This window comes from Emydura macquarii, unplaced genomic scaffold (genome assembly GCF_026122565.2).
Source record: "Emydura macquarii macquarii isolate MOO-44397 ecotype Brisbane River unplaced genomic scaffold, CSIRO-AGI_Emac_v2 contig_3122, whole genome shotgun sequence".
Taxonomy (NCBI): domain Eukaryota; kingdom Metazoa; phylum Chordata; order Testudines; family Chelidae; genus Emydura; species Emydura macquarii.
The window spans coordinates 2,225,646-2,249,380 of NW_027133259.1; the positions used below are offsets into that span (position 1 = coordinate 2,225,646).

Here is a 23,735-nt window from a genome sequence, read left to right on the forward strand (position 1 = left end):
GTCTCTTCTCAGAAGGGACCTCCTGTGCTAACTGAATGACATATAGGAGACTAGGGGGTGGTTAGAGATCCTGCTGTGTGCTGCCAATTGTTATTGTTAATTATATGATGGTATTAGATTGTTGTAGATGTATGAAGCCTGATTCTGATTTATATTATTGTCCTGGCAGTGAGAAAGGAGCCTTATCGTGTCCATAAGTCATATTTACATACACTTTCGGATTCCCTTCCACTGCCAGAGAGGTATAAAGTGATGTCAGTATAAGAAGAACCAGGCTCTGTAATGGGGTTTACAAACCCCCTACTGAACACAGATGGGGAGGGGAGAAGAGGAGCATATCCCCTCTTTACAAGCAAGCAGCTTGATCACGCCTCCACGCAGCTGCTAGAGCTGCCAAGCATGGAGGCAGGCACCCACAGCTGCAAGTAACGGAGAAAATAAGACCTGCTATAAAGGGGAGAGCACAGGGACAGCTGAGAGTGCAAAGGTGGGTAATAGCCCTGCTCAGGCAGGCGCTAAGTGAGTGTAAGCCCTAAAATTGAACGGCTGACAGGCTTAATTGATGGTGAGGGTGCACTGACTGGTCTGATTGAGACCAGATTAAGGCCAGTCAGTTAGGAGAAGCTGAGATCCCTAGAAAGACCACTCCAAGGAGCTGTGACACCTCCCAGCACCAGAATACATCATCCCCCCACCTCTGTGAGTACAAAGTGTAGTGGAAGAGATGCAGTTCTCTCCAACAAGGATGGGGCGGGCTGTGTGTGGGTTGCACACCGCCAGCACAAAGCTCCGCTCTTTTGAGGAAGAGTCCGCTCTGTGTGGCATGGGCAGGGGCTGGCACTGTAAGGATCTTCCACCTCCAGCCACCATGGGATGGGGGGGCTACATAAACTCCCATGGAGCCTACTGCAGTCACTGTGTAGGAGCAGGCTCTGTGGAGTGGCTGCCCAGTTGTGCCATGACCTGGAGGTGGCTGTTGGTTTTTTTCTGCTATGCCTCTTGGCATCAGTCCAGCACCTGGTGAAGGTGAAGCTACTCAGACAGATTGCAGAGTGCTGGAGTTTTGCTCAAGGAAATGTTAACAAATGTTGACAAATTAACATTTATGATAAATTAATATAACCCCCTAACTATGGATTCTATTCTCCCCTCAAAAGGGGAAACCTTTTGTAAATTGCTTCTAAACCTTTTGTAAATTGCTTCTAAAACTCCCTGGGCCATTTCTAATCACCTCAGTGTAATTCATTAACACCAGTGGAGTTACTGGAACTCTTTGCCAGAGACTGTTGTAAAGGCCAAAGCTATAACAGGATTAAAAACAAAGAACTAGATCAGTTCATGGAGGACAGGCCCATCAGTGGCTATTAGCCAGGATGGGCAGGGAAGCAAAATCATGCTCTGAAGTGTCCCTTAGCCTCAATTTGGCAGAAGCTGGGAATGGGTGACAGGAGATGGATCACTTGATGATTACCTGTTCTGTGCATTCCTTCTGAAGCACCTGCATTGGCCAATGGTGGAAGACAGGGTAATGGGCTAGCTGGATCATTGGTATGGCTGTTCTTACGTTCTTATTTATATTGATATAAATGAGATCAGAATCAAGCCCTTTGAGCAGGTATCCACGAAGTGAGCACCATCTATGGGAGTTGCCAAAATGTGATGCCACTTACAGTAGATTGTGCAGATGTTCAAAATAGAGCTGGCTGAAACTTGAAATTTCTGTTTCATGGGAAATTTAGCATGTGAAAATTTGTCTTTATTCCAGATTGGCATGACAACAAGTATCTCTCAACATTTTTTGCAATATGGAATTTCCAAAGAATTTCAGTTTTGAAAAACTTTTGTTTAGAAATTTCAAAACTTCATTTAGAACTTTATTTCAAGTCATTTTTATATTTTGATTTTACATTATTTCATGACATGTCAGTAGCATTAGTAGTGAATAATATGTTTGTGTCAGTGTCAGACTCTTTTGTTCATTTTGTAATGAGACACTTTGGTCTAGAAAAAGATAAGATGTTTTAGTCAGGACTAAGTAGCAGCTGCCCTTAATGATTTTAAAAATAAAGTGAAATAAAAACAGAATATTTAACTAGATATGAAGTAATGTCAATATAATAAAAACAGAAAATGAAAAAACCCTATATAACAAAATCCAAAATGAAATTGTGAAATTTTCCTCAACACTAACTCTCCAAAATGATTTTTTTGGTTTGGAAATTTTTTTCTCTGCAGGAATTTTCACTGAAATTAATATTATTTCATGGGAAAAAAAAGTTTCATTGAAACAGCTCTTTCTGAGAAACTGTTATGACCATTCCCTCCCCCTTCCTGCCCCCGCCCACCCGATCAGCTCTAGTTCAAAATAGAATTTGGCCTACCACTTGGTTCCCCCTCGGTAGGGCTTCAACATGTCCATGGGTTCAGTGAGGCTTTCTGGGCAGTACCCCTTCTTGATCTGGGGGAGAAAAATAGGAGGCACTGTCTCTCAAACACTATTTATGGCATCAAAATGAGATGTCACTCGTAGCAAATTGTGCAGATCTGTGATCCTTCTTCTCCTTTCTCACAGTGACCCTTAACTCAGAGGTGTAATGATGATGACTTATCCCCTCTCTGAGGTGAATTGGGCAGTTCCCACCGCTCAGGGCTATCGTTCCATGTCTTGTGTAGATTCATCTATGCATTGGATACCCAATGTTCATATTTTTGGGGTTTTCTTTGCAACCATAACACCTAAGGACGTACTTATGTCTAAAATAAAAATGGAGATTTTGGAGACTAAGCAGTTTCAGGGAGGTGCTGGTCTGGCGTAAGGGAATAAACTGGCTATGTCCAAGCACTGCTTTTGACTGTCCTCTGTGCCATGCAATGAAGGAAAGTATGGGACTCTATATTACGAATACTGTCAAGTGTCTGTGCTATACTTGCATGAAGGACAATATGCCAAGTGATTATTCAGCTGGTCCCTTCTCTGGTTTCCGAATTGCATTTGCATTTTTAAATAACCAATTTTGAAGAGTCTTTCATTTTCTGGCTTTTAGAGCAAATAACAATAATACAATACAATGAAGCAGTCCTAAAACCATCAAGCAGATAGATCCAAAGATTGATGGATAACTAAACCTGAACAAGCCTACATTATTCAATATTTGGGCCCAGTGCTGAGCTCACCCACGCTGGTGCAGATCAGGAGTATATCCACTAAAGACAATGGAGTTATATTGGTATAAGGGAGATTGTAATCAAGCCCACTGTTTCCAAGAGAGCATTAGTTAGTGACAAAGAAAAAGGCTTTGTCTAGAGGAGGATTTTGAAATCCATGTCTGGGGATTTAAAGAACTTCCTTAGAAATTTTGCATAGTTGCCTACAGAAGGGTTTCTTGCATCTTTCGTTGAAGCATCTAGTAGTGTCCATGGGTGGAGACATGAAACTGAACTGGATGGCCTTCTGATCTGACGTAGTGTGAGAACTCCCAGCTCAAATATTAACACATTCTAAAATGCATCCTGTGCAATCTAATGCTGTAATGTGGAAAGAGTGAAATACTGATGTTTTCTTAGAGGGTATAAATGGGTGACATTCTATGGAGGACAATGGAGCCCTGACCATTTATACTGGCAGCAAATTTGCCCCTTTAACTTTAACATCAACTTTTGCATTGTTGTTGCCAAAATGTTGACTGGTGGTTGTCCTATTATTATTATGGTTTTTTTGTTTTTTTAATTATAACTTATCTGCACTTTATAAATGAATGATAAAATCTTACTGAAAGTAACTTTTCTAATAATCAGGAAATTAAAATAATAGTTTTTGCAGTTCTATGGGGCTTCCATCAGAGGATTCAAAATAGTTTACAAATAATGACTACATCCCTCCCCCTCACATCTCTGTGGAATAGCTATTCATATTTTTACTTTATAGATGGTGAATGGAAATGATAGGGTTCTTGTTTTCAAGTGGAGAAACTGAGACATAAAAGTCTAATGACTTGCTCAAGGCCTTGGAGGGAAAGATATGTAAAATGGGAGCCTAAAGCTGGGCTCTTAAGCCATATTTAGGCACCTAAATAAATGACTGCATTTAAAAAAAAAAAAAAAAAATGCACCCAGCAGGTCTCATTAACTTCAGTATGAGCTGCTTGGTGCCCAGCAATTCTGAAAATCAGGCCGCTTATTTAGGCCTTAAGAGCATGACTTTGGGTACCCATTTTAAAAAAAAATCATGACCTGAAAGAATTAGTACTGTTCCAAGCTTCCCTTACCCACATAAAAGGTTTGTCCAAGCACAGTCCATTTCCCTCCTTCACCCCGCGCACTGTGGAACCCTCATTCCCTTCACAGTGCGAAAAGCCAGCTAGGTAATTCAGATTACTGCCATCACTTTTTCGGGAACATGTTTTTGATTTACTGAATTGCAGGCAACAGAACGGAACTTGCCGCCTCTGCTGTCTGCAGATAAGCAAAGGCTCCCTGCTCTGCAGGGCTGTTCCCAGCAGCTCCAGTGTCCCATCACAGGCAAAGAGATGACAATGTGCCCCTTTCAGACAAGGGAGGCGGCAGACAGAACAGGGACAGAGGGATGCAGAAGTACCTTTCAAAACAGTAACACAAGGAGGAAAGCAGCTGTTGGAGTGAAGAGTTTTAGCTGGAGGCAGGACAAGGATTGTCTCCATCGAAATGGAATTCATTTCTGCTTAACTAGAACTGCCATCTTTAGGCTCGTAAATAAGGGGCCTGGTTTTCAAAACCTGCTGGTGGTTTTGGAGAGCTCTTTATTCTACAGAGCTGTAGGCTGCTCGGAGGAGAACCGGTCTGACTCCTGCCCCGGGGAGTCGGTCCTCCTCTTAAACCCAGGGAGGTGAGAAAGCCAGGCTGGCGAAACTCAGGCAAGAAAACAATAGCCAAGAACCTCTGGTGTCTACCCCGGAGGAGGGAGCGGCCCCTCCAGTCACGGCATTGCCCGACAGCCGGCGAACAGCAATGCACCTACCTCTGGCCAGCCACGGCGCCGGAGGCCGGGCGTCCGTCAGTCCGTCAGCGCCCGGCGCTCAGAGCGGCGCGGGGAAGGCAGCGGGCGCCGCGGGAGGCGCGGAGCATGTCTCCGGCCGCTCGGCCGCCCGGCGGTGGCAGTCTGCGGTGGGCGGGCGGTGTGCGTCTGTCTGCCGTCGCCGGAGGCAGGATGACGCTCTGCGGGGCGGGCGCTAGCACCCGCCGCTCCCCGGCCCGGAGCTGTCACGGCAGGAAGGAGCGGCTGGGTGGTTCCCCTCCAGGGTCCGACAGCCTGGGTTCTCGCTGTGACCCCCGGCGGCGGGCGGGACCGGACCGGACCGGCCCAGCCCTGCCCGTGGGCTGCCCGGCCGGGGGATGCTTCCGCCGCGGCACGGGCTCCGCTCGCAGGACCGGGTCCCTCCGTCCCCGGCTCCGCCTGCCCGCCCCGCAGCGCCGCACGCTGGGCCCCGGCTCTGCCCGCCCAGCCCGGGAAAGGGCCGGTCCCGCTCCCGCTCCCCGCGGCCCGGCCTGGGCTCCGTCAGCACCTCGGACAGCAGCGCCGCGCCGAGCACAGCCGAGCCGGGCCGGGCCGGCCAGGTCTGCTCCACGGCCCCGGCCGGCGCAGCCCTGCCCTTCGCTTCCCTTCCCTTCGCCCCAGCGGCTCTGCCCGCCTGCCCCCGGCACAGGCCCGGCCTGCACGGGAAGCGGCACGTCCCCGGGCACGACCCTGCATGGGGGGATCCAGCCCCCCATCCCCGGATTTCAGGCGTGCCCGCCGCGCATCGCCTGTCTCACCAGCGCCGCTGACCGCCCGCTGCATGGGGCCGAGGATGGCTTCTCCGTGGGCCTGGCAGTGGCGAGACAGACCGAATGAGGGGCGGGGGGCGGTGGCGGGTCACTGAGCTTCCTCCCAGCCGTCTGTCTCCAGCGGAGCCCTCCACTGCCCGCCTCTTACCTCCAGCCCGTCCGGAGCAGGCTGCGGCTCACTCCGTCCCCTCAGCCCGGCCTGGCTCCTCTGCTCTGCTCTGCTCTGCTCTGCTCTGCTCTCCTTATGGGGGTCACGGCACCGACTCCCCAGACAGACCCAGGCACGACGGCCCGTGCCTAGGTCCCCGCATGCAGAGAGCCACCAGCGCTGCCAGGGGCAGCTGTGCGAAGTGTGCTCCCTGGAGCTGGCAGGAATGGGAACCCCGTTCTGCACCCACGGGGAACTCTGCCTCTTTCCTCCGTCGAAGCACAGCTTGAACGAGGGCAGTGCCGTGGGGGATCCTCGTTACCTTCAGCCTTTGCTAGTGGTCTCATTGTGCTGGTGCACGGGGACAGCCGCATCACTGATTATCACAAAAGACCTCGCAACAGCTACAACCTGGCTCTGCCCCTTCGGCATCACTCCTTCATTCACTAGGACACACAGTGTTTGTACAGAGCCTAGCACACTGGGATTCTGGTCCCTGACTGGAGCGCCTTTGTACTGATAATAAATAATGACCAGCTGGCTCAGCTGACAGCTCTCGTTTCCCCTTGCTCTGCTGGTACTACCTAGCTAGCGGTACATTCTGTTGGGAAGTTTCCTTCACCTCAATTAGAGGCGTTCCTCGAGCCCTTCCTCACTTGTGGTATAGTCCCAGCATGAGGGTATGTGCACCACTGTAGTCCCACTTAACATCTCAAAAATAGGACTCCAGAAAGTGGTGTGTTGGTCTTATGCTGACCCTCTGCACAGAGGTGAATTTCACTCATGAATAGTCCCAATCACTACTTTTGAATAAAGAATAACAGCATCAGTTAGGGTCCCAGGATTCAGTCTGTTGGGTTCATTTTTCACTCACAATAAACTAATTTTAACTAGTCATGTCTCCAGTCCTTGGATATGACCAATCCAATTAACCTGCATCTTCAGCATTGTCTGCATTAATGAATGCGACAGCTTGTGGTTCAGATTGTGACTTATAAAAATAATATTTGTTGGAGTCATGGTTGTTTCCTCCTTTCCATGATCCTCTTTATATAATTGGCCAATAGAATATTTTCAAGAATAAATGCCTTATAACCAATGTGGGTGGAGTTGCCAGAAAACCGTGGATTCTAGTACATGTTTGAAGTTTTCTAATATCTACAGGCAAATAGAGCAGGGATGTGCATGCTGCCCAATATGCCTTATGTGGTTATATTGGTGGTTCTGCAAGTTATATTCTGTTGATTGAACTAAGCATTTTTGCTCTCTCTTTTAAGCAGACTACCACAGTCAATATAAAGAAAGACACACAAGCCTTCGCATTTTCCTTATTCTTTTGACTTGTTACTTGATATCATTTTGGTGTATTTTCTTATTAATGTTGGGAGCGTAAGGTGGGGAACTGAGTCACAAGTCCATCTAGTTTAGACTTAACCAATTTTTGTCTTTATTAAAATTTCAGGCAGAATTATGGTCACCTATGGTGTCCAAACACTCATTTATGTCAGACAATAAATAGATGAGACTGAATAGTTAGGAGTCCCATATTCTAGTGCATCAGGAAGTTCTCCTGTACTTCATGATGGTCACTGACACCTCTGGTCTGGTCCTTCAGTCACACTCCTTCAGCTTCTGGTCCAGTGTTTCTGGACCTTGTTCACTTGATTGGGCCTGGTCACTTGAGTCTTTTAATACATTTCCTTAGTACACATTTCTTAACCTTTCTCCAATCAGCTTTAAGCACATTAAGCATTTTCTTATGTAACCCATACATCACACATATAGAAGCTCCCATATTTTTTGCTGTTTAGACAATTTCTGTGTCATTCTGTTCCATGTCATCCTGCTCCTGGGTTTTCCCAGTAAAAAGAAGATTTTTGTTGTTGTTACAAGGTTGTGTGCCTTTTACCTACAATGTTCCGGCACAACATGTTAGTTTATCCTCTCAGCAATGACCTCATTTATAGCAGATCAGCAGTTCTATGTAAGAGAAGAATTGACAAAAGCACAGTTAGGTCAGCAAGTCCTTGGCTTAAGTGACGTCTCATCTAAACTCATTTGCTATACATAATTAAAAATTATTAAAATGTATAGCTCTTAACCTTACATTTAGCAACACTTCATTTGTATATTTCAATACTATAGGTCAATATAGGGATACCATCCTCCCCCTTAATTTAGCTGGGGGTTAGGGAGTGCCATGACCTCAAAATGTCAATGCTCACTTTATCTCCTTTAAACATAGGTTTCCAGTGACTTTTTCACTCAAAGAGTGCCCTTCTGTTTGTGAATCATTACAAACAATCTTCATTAGTAACTCTCCCAGCAGTGCATTTTCAGAGGTGTCTCTTTCAGGGCCTTAATAGTCAATTGTTCCCCAACATTAGATGGTAAACTCTTTGGGGGCAGGTCTTTTCATAGTATGTGTGTGTGTGATGTGTAGCAAAAATGGGGCTGCAAGCACTACCACAATAAATAAGTAAATAAATACATTCATGGTAATTTTCTTAGGCTGCCTACATTTCTGATACTGTGTCTTACACTTTAACTAATTACTTAAGGATTAGTTCATCCAGCTGTAGGCCTGTCTAACTTCGGTGATTTCAATACAGTTAGAGCAGTGTCAAATTGGTGTGTGGGCAGGGGCCCTGAATATTCTCATTCTTCCTGTTTTTGTGCAGCAACCCAAATATAGCTTAGTTATTTAAATGACCTATTTTGGAAAAAGTGAATTTGCTTTTTGAGAAACAGATGCAAGGAAAACTAATAGAATGAAAGGCTTTTTTATTACAATAAACATGATATCATTTTATCTTATGTTACTCTATATGGAATGTGGTTTATGAATATAATGTAGCAGCTTTGAGAGTTAATCCAGAAGTGTTTTCTTTTGGTTTTATTAAATAAGTGGGATTTTAATATTAAATAATGGTTGACTTTTTAAAATGTAACCCCCCCAATGCTGCATTGTCTATTGTTTAATGATCTAAATGTGACTTGTAATTGTTTTTTAAGTTGAACAGAAATATCATCATTAAGAGTAATGACATCCCTGGGGCATGTCCACAATACAAAATTCCCACAGAAGGTAGCTCATTTTGTTGCAATTAGCAGTCTTACCCAAGAGAATTTCACAGCTAAAACGCCTTGTAAGGTGAGAGCACTTTTCATTGGCTTATCTGTGTATGCAAGCTAGTACAAACTATAAACGGCTCTGCAAAGTACTGAGAGTCCTTCTGTTGATCACCACACATTCCTAATGATATGCTTTGCACTTTCTGTCTGATGATTGCAAAGCATTTTACAACCAGTAATTCTCATGGCACACTGCGAGGTAGTTGTGTTATTGGTGTGTCTTTTTTCCTCTTTTAATAATAATAATAAATAATAGGTAGAAACCATACATGAATTGTACATCCCAAATAACTATCATCATCATCTTCTTCACCACTTCCCTATTTGGGGTCAGTGACAGTTATAGTCTTCTGCCAAAACTCATGATTGTATGCCTGTCTGTCATGAAAATTGGTCTCTCTACACTGCGCTGGTAACGGGTTAATGTACCAAGTCTTTGGCTTCCCCCTTGGTCATCCTCCATCCACAGTCATTGCAAGAGCCTTCTTACTAATATAATTTGTGGGTCTCTACTGGAGATGTCTATACCAATGTAGCCTTCCACAACTTGTCTTCAATTGGGGCAACCTACATAGACCCCTCACTAGCTAACTGACTAGTAAATAACTATTTACTAAATATACACAAGTATGCTAGGCCAAACTACATACAGACTGCCACAGCTTCTACAACACAGAACAGAGTGAGAATCCTAGTTGGCTAATAAATATTTTAAAGGGATACTATTCTATTCCTACACAGTACCGTTAATATCCATATTATTTACTCAGATGAGATAAAGAGATGAAGGGAACCAAATCTGCTTCCATTGAAGTCAATGGCAAAACTTCCATTGACTTATAAGGTGCAGGATCAGCTGCCTAAGTGGGCAGTGACTTCAGTGGAGATACGTGCTGTCAGTTTGGAGTGTCACATCAATAGCATTGCAGCTGGTCCATCAGGCTCAAGATATAAAGCCAGAGTCAACCACTTGCTTGGTCACGCTCACATCTGTCTCCATCAAGTGTTCAGACTCTCAAAGACAGTCACTGCACAGCTGCTGCCCTTTGAAACGTGGACAAACAGAAAGAATTTAACCTGTGAGTTTGTCAGCATTTAAATGTGGTCGTGGTGCAATGATTCCAGTCGGATGAACACAAGGTTTGACAATGGCTAATGAATGCCTGGGTATGAACACTACAGCCTCCTGCCGTGTGTGCAATGCATTGCAATTGGCTCAACCCATGTCAGACTTTGCTGTAAATTATTCTCTTGCAGTTAGCCAGAACTAGTATAAGTTGTGTGTGAATGAAAGGGTCTTTTGGTCTGGCTAGTGGGGAATATGTTTGGGGGGGATATCAGGGCCTGATTTTGAAAGAGACCTCTATTATATTTGTGGGTGCAAATAGAGGCAGGTGTAATTTGCAGTTGTAAGTGCCTTGGGTAGTTAGATGTGTATGTGACATCAATGACACCTGTAATTATTTGTGCCTGAAAAAGTATGTCTGTATTTATGTCTTTCAAAATCACAGGCACAAACTGGGAGGACAGCCTCAGTGTGTCCTTGCGCAGTTCACAGAATAGGAATTGTGACAGGGCCAGACCTGATGGCTACAGGAGAGTAGTGGAGGGGATCTATATTAGCCCCAGGGTTAACAAATCCCTGTTCCCGGGGTGATCCAGCTGGGGCTACTCCAGGGCAATTAGGCCAGCTGAGGCCAATCTAGGAGCTTGCCCCAGCAGTTAAAAGCCTCCCTGTCAGGCAGACAGGGGCAGCTGGAAGGGAGTTAGGAGGAGAAGCAGAGTGGAGCGGAGGAGAGCTGCTACAGGACTTGGAGCAACCACTGCCACATACCACAACCCCAAAAGGTACCAGAGACAAAAGGGGGATCCAAGGCACACAGGCTTGAGGGAGAACCCCTCCCCACCCAGTTCCAGGAAGCGGACTGCGAGCAGTGGAGCAAGGACAGGTGACCTAGGGAAGGGAGTAAGTCACGGACTGGGCAGTTTTGAGACTACTCCACACAGGGTCCCTGGGTTGGGGCCCGGGGCCGAGGGTGGGACTGAGCCCCCCCTTTTCTTCCTCTCCTCCCCCACCCCCCCGCTCCCACCCAGGCGTATCATAGTCGTAGCCGAAGAGGGCGCAGTACCCACGAAAGGGCAGAACAGGCTGCCCACGCCACAGAATGTTGATGGCAACTTGACCATGTGCCAGCTTCATTCCAGAATATTTTTCTCTACCTATTTTGGGGACTTATTTTACTGTTTTTCCTCTGCAGTTTTATTACATTATTTTCTGATGATGATTGTCAGAGACTGATGATGCTAAAAAGCTGACACTTTTCTGTACGTTCCCTGTCAAGCTTGTTTTCTGTAGTGGAGGGTGAGGGAAAAGGTAGCAAAAGGATTGCCATTGGACGCTCTATTTTGGTGGACTACCGTATCTGAGCATGACAGTTGCCATGCTGGATCACCCCACTGCATCATCTGCTCAGGAATCCAGGCTCTGGCAATAGCTAATGCACAATGCTTTAGAAGAAGGCAACACCCTTTTATGGTACACCTACACAATTGTATACTTTAGAGGAAGAGAATCCTTTCCTGACTCCCTGTAGTTATAGGTTTGTGGTGATGCCCTGAATCATGAGCTTTGTTTGCTTTTCTCATGATCTTAGCTTGCATAGTTACAAATGTCATAAAATGTTGCATAGTTACAAATGTCATAAAATGTTTCAGCCTTGTATAAAATCCAGCTACGCTATTTTAGTTCTGATAATAGTGGAAAATGGCTGAGGCCAAAAGCCTTATTGACTTTTTCAATGAGCCTCAAACATGAAATGTTGTTCTTCTTCCGACTACCATCCACCCTCAGAAAAGACATCCGTGTATCCTTGAACAAGTTTGTCCTGCATGACTTTGGCTATTCCAGATCAGAAATTGCACAGTTTGTTACTGGAGCTATATCTGCTGTTTAGTATTTATAACTCCCTCTGTTGGGGAAAGCAATTCTTGCTCAGAGTGGATCTCTTTTGATTTGTGCATTTGTCTGACTAGGGCTTGAGGTAAACTTCAGGTTCATTTTTTGGGGCACCTGTCTCAATCTCAGGAGTACAAAATCCTTTACCCAGCCAATGAGTTCAGTGACAAAACCAGACAGACAGCCGGTCTCCCAAATAGCACCTCACGCTACACCAAAACAACATGGCATGCATAAAATACTAGTGGGTTTATTTTAGCTACAGCGAGGTGAGGAAATAAACCATACAATTGAATAGTATATGGTTTACAGTTAGCCTCTCACATGGTACATAATGCCCCCTAAGTATGGGGACCATTATGATAAAGATACTCTTAATGGTCTATAGCTGGCTTTTCACTCGGGATATACTGTGTGCATCTGGGACCAGAATTTGGCCCTTACTTGATGCGTTTAGGGGTTAGAGCAAGGGACAGAGAATTTGCAGTCCCGAGTGATATTCCTAGCGCTGCCACTGACTTAATGTGTCACTTTGGACAAGCTATTTAGCCTTTCTGGGCCAAATTCTGATCTGTTATACCAGTTTAAATCCAGAATAACTCCACTGAAGTCAGCCAAATCCATCACTAGTTTAACTCCGCAGAGCTGTAAGCTACACCAGAAATGAACTTGGCCAAGATGCTTCAAAACTAGGTCCGGCATGTACATTACTCCACACGCTACATCCGCATTGAATTTCACTCTGCCTACATGTGATGAGGTGGACAGATCATTTGAGGCACCTTGGAGAGGGTCTGACAGGCCTATCAGACCCCACTCAAGTTGTGCCTTGGGAGGAGAATGCACCAACATTTTATTTTTTTGGTGAAATCCCAGCTGGGGTTTCATAGTCCCACGTTGCAGTGCTCTGTGAGTTGAGCCAAGCAGATACTGCTGAGTCTATTTGGGCTGAGAATCTTAGGTCATTTCTACACTCTAAAGTTTTGCTGGCATAGCTATGTCAGTCCGGGATGTGAAGAAAACACTCCCCTCCTCCTGAAACATTGCTATTCTGGCAAAACACCCAGCGGAGGCACAGCTATGCCCATAGAGGAGTGCTAAGCTAACATGTTGTTCAGGGAGGTTGTGTTACTATGCCCGCAGAAAAATGCTTTATAGCTATACCGGAGAGGGGCTAGGCTACTCTAAGGGGGAGAGAAGCCAGGATAATGAGCTCTGGAGACCTCCAAAGCAAACAGCACTGATCAAATGTTTGTTAGTCTGCATGACGGGAATATGGCCTAAGAAGACTATTATTATTTTTCGTTCTTTTGGTTGAACAAAAACTCTGTAAATCAAAATCCTCAGAGACGATCCTTGGGTTGTTTAACCTGGACTTCCTGTGGACCCGCTTTCTATCTGCTCATACCCCTGTCCTGGCACTGACTGTAACGCAAAATTCACCAGGACTCTGAGCCAATGGACTCTATTTTTATACATTTTAATGCATGAAATCTGGACAAGGGACTTGAGCCTTTGGAGATGTGAACTATGAGCATACAGTGCATATGGGACAAGCTGAACCTCTGTTTGTGGCAATCCTCTTTGCGTTACATTTTTTTTAGTATGAATTTCAAAGTGGGGGGAAGTTGATGATGACCAAGTTTATGCAGAATGAAATGTCAGTCCAATATCTGCTTTATTGAAACAGATTTCCCTGATAACGTCGGGCTGTAGTCCTAGTAAAGCATACCTTGTATTGTCTTTCTTCAGAGTTATGACGGAGTACAGATTGCAGGATTGGACCCAAACAAAGAAGGGAAGGACTTGTGTTGATGCTCGTACATCCTCCATTAACAAAAGAAAAGTGTGTTTAAAGTGTGCCACTGCAAACATTAGGGGGGTGAAGAATAATCCAGGACAAAGTAAAAGGTTGAGGAATTTCTTTTAACATCTGACACACATGCCTGAGTTTGAGCATGAAATATTTTTAAAAGAATGGGTGGAAGACACGCTTTGTTCCTTCTACTAGAAGAAAGGCAGAGCTGTCACCTTGCTGCTACAGAGTAATCTTTTTCTTGTGACTCAGAGATTGATTATGGAAGTTAGTCCTGACTTTATAAATAACTAATGGGTTAGAGAATGAAAGCTGAATCTTGGTGCATGTCAGTACACCCAACTCTGATGCTAGCCTCCTAGAAGATAATGCAATCTTAGAAGAAGTTGTTGCATTGATTAAAGCCCTACTTTGAGGGAATGTGATGGGCTTACCGTTGGATTTTATAATGTTTCCTTGGAAGACATATCCCCAGCATAAACTAGAAATTTTATCTGTGCTCTTTGGGCCTGGTTTTCCACAGTATTAATCAAGTTTTATGCAAGTGTAACTCCGTTGGGTTGCACTGTCCTAGAACCAGAGCAACATAGCTGTAAATCCACTCCATGAAGCTTAATTCCCTCCCAAAGAGAATGGGTCAGCTCCTCAGCTAGTATAAATTGGCATTGCTCCGTAGAAATCAATGGAGCTTCTCTCGTGTACATTAGCTGAGTTAGCATGAGGCTAATGTAACAGTAATCCCAAAGTCTTTAGACAACTGATCTTCTTACAGACAAATGTCTCTCTTGTCAATGCTGATATACAAATAATTGCAACTTTGACATGTCATTGTAATGAACAAATCAATGTACCCGGACCAGGTGGAAGTCATCTTTGCATGGACAAATATTGTAAGGAGAGCAGTCCACCTCTTGTATGCCAGTCAGAGGCCCAGCATTATTTAATTGGTTCTTCGGATGATGGCAAGGCTTGGCTCATCCTGTTAAGGTTATACTTTCATTACAATGTTGGCTTAATCTTCCCCTTGCCCACATCATCAGGACAACTATTTCTAGAGCAATAAAATAATCTGAGATCTCCAATACTTTCTCACGTAAAAGAAGCCCAATTAGAAAAGGAACATTTTAGCCGTCTCACAGTTAGTCCTGTAACAGCCACAAAAGTAGAGTGCTAGGTGTGTCCTAATGAACAGTAATACTTACATTTGACATAGCATTGTAATAGGGCTGCCACTTTGGAGCAGTCCATCATGGCCAGAGTTCCCTTTCTAGCAGCCTCTCTCTGTTCTTTTCTTTTTTCAGGGCCTTTTCAGGACTCCCCAGAGCCTTTCTTATATGTTCTACTACCTTATGCATGGGGCTGGTTTAATGCCTGCACGCAGTTCCAAACAGTCCCAGCAATAAAGTCCATCACTGCAATCCAAAGGTTCATACTTATCTCTGGCTCTTCTGCCATCCACACAGAGTTCTTCCCTGGCCACAGCCTGCTCCTCACGGGATTGCGTCTCTTAGCTGTCTCTCCCTGGGGCTTAGCCTTCTGTCTCTAGCTTCTTTCTCTTGCCAGTGGCTCCTCCGTTCCATGGGAGAAGGCAGTCTATATATTGTCCTCCGCAGGAGAGCTGCTCCCGATTGCTGTAGGGAGTCTGTAAGGGGCCATGCAAAAGAAAGAGAGAGAGAGGCTGCTGGAAAGGGAACTCTGACGAGAGGGGAGGCCTGCCCCACCCTACGCTACAGGGCTCCTGATCCCTGGAATATAAAGGAACAGTTTGCTGGGGTCTTCTCCCCATCCAATTCCTAATTCCCCTCGACTACTTCCTCTTCTGCTACCAGGCGGTTTCCTAGGCCTTTGTTGATGCCAGCTCTCTGGAACAGGGTCTTCTGGCCCCCTCCGCTCTTAAAGGGCCAGTACACCTCATTACAAACACCTTTCATCCATAGATTAGTAAGCATTTTACTAAGGAGATGAAGTATTATTACTCCCATTTTACAATTTGGGGAAGCAAAGGTGGAGAGAAGAGAAATTATTTGCCCCAGGTCATATGCAGATCAGTGGCAGAACTAGGAATACAACCTGAGTCTCCTGACTCCTAGTCCAGCGCCTTACCAATTGGACTATGCAAATGATATAGTTAAATAGGGCATTATAATGATTTTATAATGTTAGGTATTAAGCACTCACAGCTAGGGCTAACTTGGATCTCTGCACAGGTCCATAAATCCATAAAAAGGAAACAATACAGGCCAGAGAATTTAATTTTTAATGCTGCCATTTTGAAAGATATATTAACTTGACTGTCTGTCATATTGTGGCATTTGTACAATAAATCCTGTGCCAGTTTAAGATGTTCTGCAAGCTCAGATTGTCACAGAGCTGATGAGCCTTTTTTGTTTGCCTTTACACCTCCTCGGTATCTATTCAAACTTTGTTCATCTTGACTGACAGTAATTGCAGGAAAATCAGATTCCATCTGTTTCCTCCAGAAAAAGCAATCGAATGACATAAGCAGGGGAAAATGCAAATGATAAATGCCACTTACATGCTTTCTTGGAACCTGATCCCATTAAAGTCAATGGCAAAGTTCCAATTGATGTGACAGGATCAAGCCTGTAACAAGTAGATATGGAATCCTGTGCTTGAGTGAGTTATGCAATAGAAACATAGTCACACTTTATCTTAAGGTGGTATTTATAAATAACTTAGATAACCATTTAGTATTCACCCTATATGATTGCTATAGATTGTTATGAAGTCCAAAGGGTCAATAGGTTGCTTACCACTATTATGACACCTTTGACTGATGTGCTTATAACACGTTTCTGTTGTCCATAACATGCTCATAACATATATCAATCACTTAATGCTTTATAAACTATTAATATAACTTGGAGATAAAGTCTTAGCTAGGAAACCAAACAGCTTTTGTGACCCTAGGCGCCCTTGTATTCACACCCTATACTCTACTGCAATGATATTTATAGAAAATATGCCTCGTGGGGTATCACCTGAAAGCTAATAACATGCTGGCTATTAATGTCATAGTAAAATACATGTATTAACCTAATATCTGAAGTTATGAATTCCCTCTCCTATTAGAACATGTTTCAGACCAGACAACCTAGCCTAGCCTAGGTAATAAGCAGGTCTGTCCTAGATGAAAAAATGTGGGCTTACCTCCATTTACACCTCAGACTATTCTGCAGCGATTCCTATGGCTGATATAGTTGCATCTTTGCTAGGCCCATCTGCTCCCATTGTGGGTTTTGTTATTGTGTGTTTGCAGGGGAGGAGGTAGGTAAGCTGGATGGGGAAAAAACCAATGAATTCTCATCTAGGTACTTCATCACTATCACAGACAAAACCTTTATACCCAGTAACATTTTGTGTGAGACATTTATTTCAAATATGTAAAATAAATGGTGGTCATAGAGGCATTATTGATCATGGTCAGTGTACTCTGAAGACCGAGACCTGGTACCTGCCCCAAGCATTCACCAGAAATGAATTTGGCCCAAGGACTCTAAACTAGGCAAATTATACAGCTCAGATCCATAGACACACCAGATGACAGACCAATCACAGTGAGGAGTGCTGATTTTTCTCAGTCCCAGTGATTCTCCACCATAACATTTTACACTCTTTCACCAAGTCAAAAAATCTATGACATTACTGCCTCAGATTATTTTTCATATGTACTCCTTTCAAAAATGCTCTTCCAGGGTTCAAGGGACATATATAAATAGTACAAAAACTACAAGAACAGTATGAATCAATGTTTCTCAAAAATAAATGAGAATAAAATGGACTCTCTAAATCCCACCACTTCTCCAATCCCAAATTCTTCCAACATCGCCACCCAGCTATCTCTCCCCACCCAGAAAAATAAGCCACTGACAGATGAGACTTAAAATACATCTTGAAGATAAATGTATTCATGCTCTGATGAACCAAAGTGGGAAGGAAATTCCATAGACTAGAATCTTTCACTAAGAATATTCTGCTTCCCTTCCCTCCCTTCACACGGACACACTACACATGATCAAATCAGAGCTGTGTTAACCTGAGCACCTCAGATGAACTCAACTGCCATGTTATCACATGGGGGAAAGAGGTGATTTCTGAGGATCCAATCCATTTCAGGCTTTATTGGTTTAAATGACCTGGAAATGAACTGAAAGATACCTAAAATGATGGTTCAATTAAAAAGCATCTATATTCTTGTCCATTAAATAGCTGGATTGACATGTACATTTCAGTGATGTGGGGGGACATCTGGGTTAGTGGCCTTTTTGAGAAAAAAATCTAGCATATCTTCCAGCAAATTTATTCCATCCACATGGTGCCTTCCTTCACATGTCTGTATACTGAGCATTAATGCTTGTGTGTGTGTGTGTGTGTGTGTGTGTGTGTGTGTGTGTGTGTATGCATGCGCACCGCATACCGCGTTTGCTGCATATGCACGTTATGGCTGAATGACACAGTGTGCACAAAATGTGTTAGTTTAATAAGAAAAGCAAGGGTGCCCTCCCATGGCCTTGTGTTATATTATTGTAATTATCAATATAATCACGTCAATTTTGAAAATATTTAGCTCCTCTGTTTTTGTGTGAAGGGAAAGGAGGGCCGTACAATAGTGAGATTTGTATGAGTTGTACTTAACACGTCTACAGCCTTTGTGAATTGACATGGCAGACTGCAGAGCTTTCAGGTTCTGTTTTAATCCAGAGTGCTTACTTGAGATGCTTCAATGACAGGATGTAGACAGCACTGACTCCTCCAAAGGCATTGCTTGCTTCCATTTATCAACACCATTTCACACAAGAACAGCCATTCCTTGTTTAAAAATTCCCAGGCCATTTCCGATGACAGCTATCTGCTGTGCCCTGGAGCCAATGATGCCCTATAGTTTTTAATTGCTATAAGTGAACCTTAAGAACGAGAGAAGATTGTCACTGAAGGGATGGTCAAGGCAAAAAGGATGCTTCGTGCAGTTTAAACAAAGAGGGAGGAAAACTGGCAAGCTGTGGCGATGATAATTCGTTAAACAGGCTGCATTATGTGTTAGTTTAACTCTGGAGTAACCCCAGTGACATCAATGGAATGACTTTGGATGTATACCAGTGTATTAGAGAGCAGACTCTAGCCCTATGACTGAATGAAAAAACGTTGTGGACTGAAAATCCAGGAACAGCTTGACCAAATTAGACGTGAATCACACACTCTTTGTACAGACCAAATATGATTGGGACTCTGGGGTAATGCTAGGACAACACCAAGCCTTCCTCCTCTTTTCTAATGGGACCCTTTGGACAGACTCCTAAATTCCATGGGGGAGAAGTGTATTTTTTAAATGTTTTATGGAATTGCGTTTAAAAAACCAACATATTCATGATTATATGTTATGGGCTAAGGGCCTGATTCTCTTTTCATTTACACCATTATAAACCTACTGACTTCAGTGCAGTTTCTCCTGATTTACACTGATGTAAATGAGAGGAGAATCAAGTCCTAAGAACTGCATCTGGAATGATTGCACTTGAGCTACATGACTCAATAGCCATGTACATCTCTGCAAAGACAAGTGCAGGGCAGTGTACAGACAATGGACTGAATTCTGTCCACATATGCAGATACACAACAACTAGTAACATCACTGGGAGTTGGGAGCATATATCTGAAGGCAGGATTTGGCCCACTGTGCCTGTTTCTTTCCTATGATGAAGTCTTTATGGTTGCAGGGGAGATGCAAGAATCTAATAATTTCTGAATACTGTGTGTTGACCTATGTTGGGTTAATTCAACAGGGATGGTGGGAAATCAATGACTCTAGATAAGATGCCCCCCTCAGCCAACACTCACGGATTGTTACAAGGTAATGGGACAGTCATTGTCTCTGAGGGGTCTGGCTCAGCCTCTTGTTGAGCTCCTCAAACTAGCTTTGCTCAGCAGAGGCAAAAGCCTGGGAAACCGATAAGACAAAGGAATTCTGATGGGATTAAAAAGTGTCCCCTCCACTCCGCAGGAAGGGGAGACAGCTGCTACTGGGAAGCTGTTCTCACACATACACGTGCCCACTGGGGATGTCTGAAGAAGTTACGCCTTCCTAGGTGAACATGAGGTGATGGTGGTAAGGCAGAGGATAGGCTGTCCGATGCTTTAAAATCTTACTCTGATGTTATGGTTCAGTCCTGCTGTGAAGACTTGCTGGGTTATAAGAAGGCTGGCTGGTCACTCTATTCACAGACTCCCAAAGCAAAGAACGGCTAATGGGGAAGCAAAGTTGATACTCGGTGTACGGTAGCCAAGGCCCAGTCTAAGAGTAGGAAAATTGCATGCTTCCATCCCAGAAGGAACAAAAGCCCAAGGCCTGACACCCGAGGAGCACCCCCCAGGCAGATGTGTCACTGTGACATCCGTGAGAAGACCTTCTAGACAGGACATACCGTGCTAATATTCTTGAGGGGGTCTCTGGTGTTAGCATGAGGAAAGATGTGCCAGTTGTTGTTTTAAATACCTAGCTTCCGTTCTCTGCCCCACCACCGATGTTCTCAGTGACCTTGGGAAAGTCACCAGGGGTAACGTCTCCGCTGCAGTAAAAGACTCGCGGCGTGGCCACGGCTAGCCTGGCTCAGCTGACGTGGGCTCAGGCTGTGGGGCTAATAGGCGCAGTGCAGATGTTTGGGCTCGGACTGGCGCCCTGGCTCTGAAGCCCGGCAATAGGGGAGAGGCTCAGTGCCTGGAGTCCATTCTGAGCCCAAACATCTGCACGGCATTTGTAGACCCACTGCCTGAGCCCTGAGAGATTGGGTCAATTGACTCAGTGCCCTGAGGGGGTGTTTTGGTTGCTGTGTGGATGTACCCTCTGTCTCTCCATGCCTCAACTCGCTGTTGGTAAAATGCGGATTTTTCCCTACCCCACAGGCCGGGGGAGGGTAAATGGTTGTGAGGTGCTCAGACACGTGGTGATAGGGGCTAGACAAGGGAGCTAAAAATCACCTTCTCCCCTCTTCCTACACCTTGCTGTGTAGTACCTCCTGAGATCTGCTGCACATAACCTGGCCCTGTATCGTATTCCAGCCTTCGTACCCCGGTGCGCCACACACTGAGCTTTCAGACTCATTGGCTCCTTCCTTTCCCGTACCCACACTCCCTTGATTCCTTCTTCCTTTCCTGTCTTATGCATTTCTCCATCTTAATCACTAGGGGTCAGGGGTGCTCAAACCAATAATACAAATACATAAATGTGTGCCTGTCTGTCCCTGGTACTCCTGGGCAGGGACAGACAATACGCTTCAAATCCAAAAGAAATCTCTGGCAAACAAGTCGTGGAGGCTGCAGATCAATACAATAACGAGCTAGAGAGGTGGTGGTGGAGAGTTTTTCCTCAGCGAGTCAGAGTAACCCTGCTAATGCTGACTGTGCACTGTTCAAAACTGAAATGTCTGGAGGGAATTTTATGTCTGGCCATTCTATGTATCAGCTGTGGACAAGCTTTTTTTGAGCAGGAATGGCTGACACTCTGGGGGGAAAAAATAGACCTGTGTCCTGTGTAAACTAGAGGCGCCACCTGTAATGATGTTGGAGCAAGGGTCCTAATTTTCCTAGTACTGTAGACAAGTCCTCAGTGTAGTGTGGAGGAGCAGGTTCTAATCCTAGCTCTGGCAATGGCTTGGGATGTGACCTTGGGCATCTCATTTCATCTGTCTCAATTTGCCCTTCTGTAAAATGAGGATAATAGTACTTATCTACCCACTTCCCATGGTTGTAGTGTAGACTACTTATTACATTCCTGTACTGGGTTTGGAACAAATGAAGCACTACAGAAATGGGATGTATGAAATAGGCACATTTGTTCAGCATCTGTGCTCCTAGCCTCTTTGCTTTGAACCACAACAATTATTACTGTCTGAACAATATGCCTGCTTGTGAGGACAGCTGACAAGAATGGCTGGGGAGACAACGGCACTTCCTATAAAAAGGCTGTGAAACATTTGTAGCTCCCAGGGTGATTGCCTGTTTGGATCAAAACAAAGTAATTGTCCCAATTTTGAGGTTTTAGAGAGTGTTCATATGTAACTAAATTGACTTACGCTGCTGCTGTGCTCCTCCCCAGAGGCAGCTGCATTTGACAAGTTGAATGACATGATTTTCGTAGGCACAGTATCTAGTTTTTGAAGTACTATAGGGTGCTTCAGGATGAACACAATATTGAGAATAAGGATAGATGGGGACTCCTGAAATCCGGGTTCAGTTCCTGCCACAGACTTTGTGTGACCTTGGTCACTTTAGTTTCTCTGGCCAGATCCTCAGAAGTATATAGGCACCTAACTTCCATTCATTTTAATGGACTTTAGGAGCCTAAATAGCTTTGAGGATCTGGGATACTGCGCCTCCATTCTCAGTCTGTGAAATGGGGACAATAGCACATCCCTGTTCATGGAGGTGCTGTGAGGATAAAGGCACCAAAGATAGAGAGAGATTTGGATTCTATGCTAATGAGGGCAATAGAAGTACCTGGAGAGAATATTACTATTTACTGTTACATTTCCAGGGCTTGCTATTTAGAAGGGACGGAGAGAGGGGGCGAGGGAGGTAGGGTGTGACTGACTGTGGGTGTGTCTACACTGCAGTAAAACAATTGTGGCTAGCTTGAGTCAGCTGACTCAGGCTTGTGGGGCTATAAAATTGCCGTGTAGATGTTAGGGCGCGGGCTGGAGTGTGGGGTCCTAGAGCCAGGGCCCCAGCCCGACCTTGACTGTCTGCTATGGGGAATAGATGCAGCCTACACCAATGGAAGAGGATTTTCTGTCCAGAACCCTGTCTCCCTGAATGCCAGTAGCGAGGTTCAACCTCGCTGTGTCTACCCCACGGGTTAGGGTGCATAGCTACAGCACTCGGGGGTGTGGATTGGTCACATCTCTGCGTGACACAGCTATGTCGACCTGCATTTTAGGTGTCGAGCAGGACTCGGTCCGTCCTGGCTGGGGATTCTACCCCTCTGACTGGTGGAGCAGTGGTGATGGATTTCAGCGGGAGCCATATCCAGCTTCCTTCAGAGAGACTTACCACAACACCGGCCTTTCAGGGTGCTTGGGAGCAGGAAACGGGTGAGCCCGGAAGGCCCTCCTAAAATAACAGGAAACTCTCATCCAGTCGAACAGCCGTTATTTAAAAAAACCCACACTCTGGCATTGTGTGTGCATGGCTCAAAGCTACGGCAGAAGCACTGCTCTGTGGCAGGGACACTGTTACAATCTACCGTGATTTGGAGTGTTACTGTACAGCAGGCATACGGCTGGAAAAAAAATCTGGGGCACCGATGATTTGACCTCCGGAAAGGTGGGATATCGGGTACCAACGTAGCTCTCAGCTCTACACCCACACACACGAGTAACTTTATGCACACAGTTAGTTCTGCTGAGCTCATGAGATAATCAAACACACCTCCCCATTATTACAGAGGCGAAGCTTTTTAGCTGATGGCTAGCGTAGGTACTCGTCACTAACACCCTGCTGTGTTAATAACAGCGTCACAAAGTTGTGTTAGGATATTAAGCGGATCAAATCAGTGTTGTGTTTTTTTAATCTTTCTGTGACACTTGTGGCAAAGGGCGAAATTCTGCTGTCAGTGACGCTAGATCTGTAGTTACGAGACAGAGGGCCAAAATCTCTTGATTGCAGCTGTTGTTGATTTCAGTGAGGCTTTCGTGCATATGACTGATCTGAGTTTTGCCTGCTGTCTGATTTTAAGAAGGCTTCCACTCATCAGAAGCCATTCTCTTTTTGTCTTGTGTTTAATTTATGACTATAGAGTAGAGCCTTAGGTGCATTGCTTAATACTCTTTTCATGTGTCACGGTGATAGTGTCATTAAATTACTCACTG

General features: G+C 44.8%; 1 long non-coding RNA gene across 1 annotated transcript in view; it reads left to right on the forward strand.

Moving 5' to 3' along the window:
• The first annotated feature begins 499 nt into the window (after window positions 1-499).
• The window catches only part of LOC137141873 (uncharacterized), a 63,200-nt gene continuing 39,964 nt past the window's right edge, over window positions 500-23,735 (forward strand). The window contains exon 1 of the long non-coding RNA XR_010916754.1: window positions 500-699. This is a non-coding gene — a long non-coding RNA (uncharacterized lncRNA). The remainder of the gene's footprint in view (window positions 700-23,735) is intronic.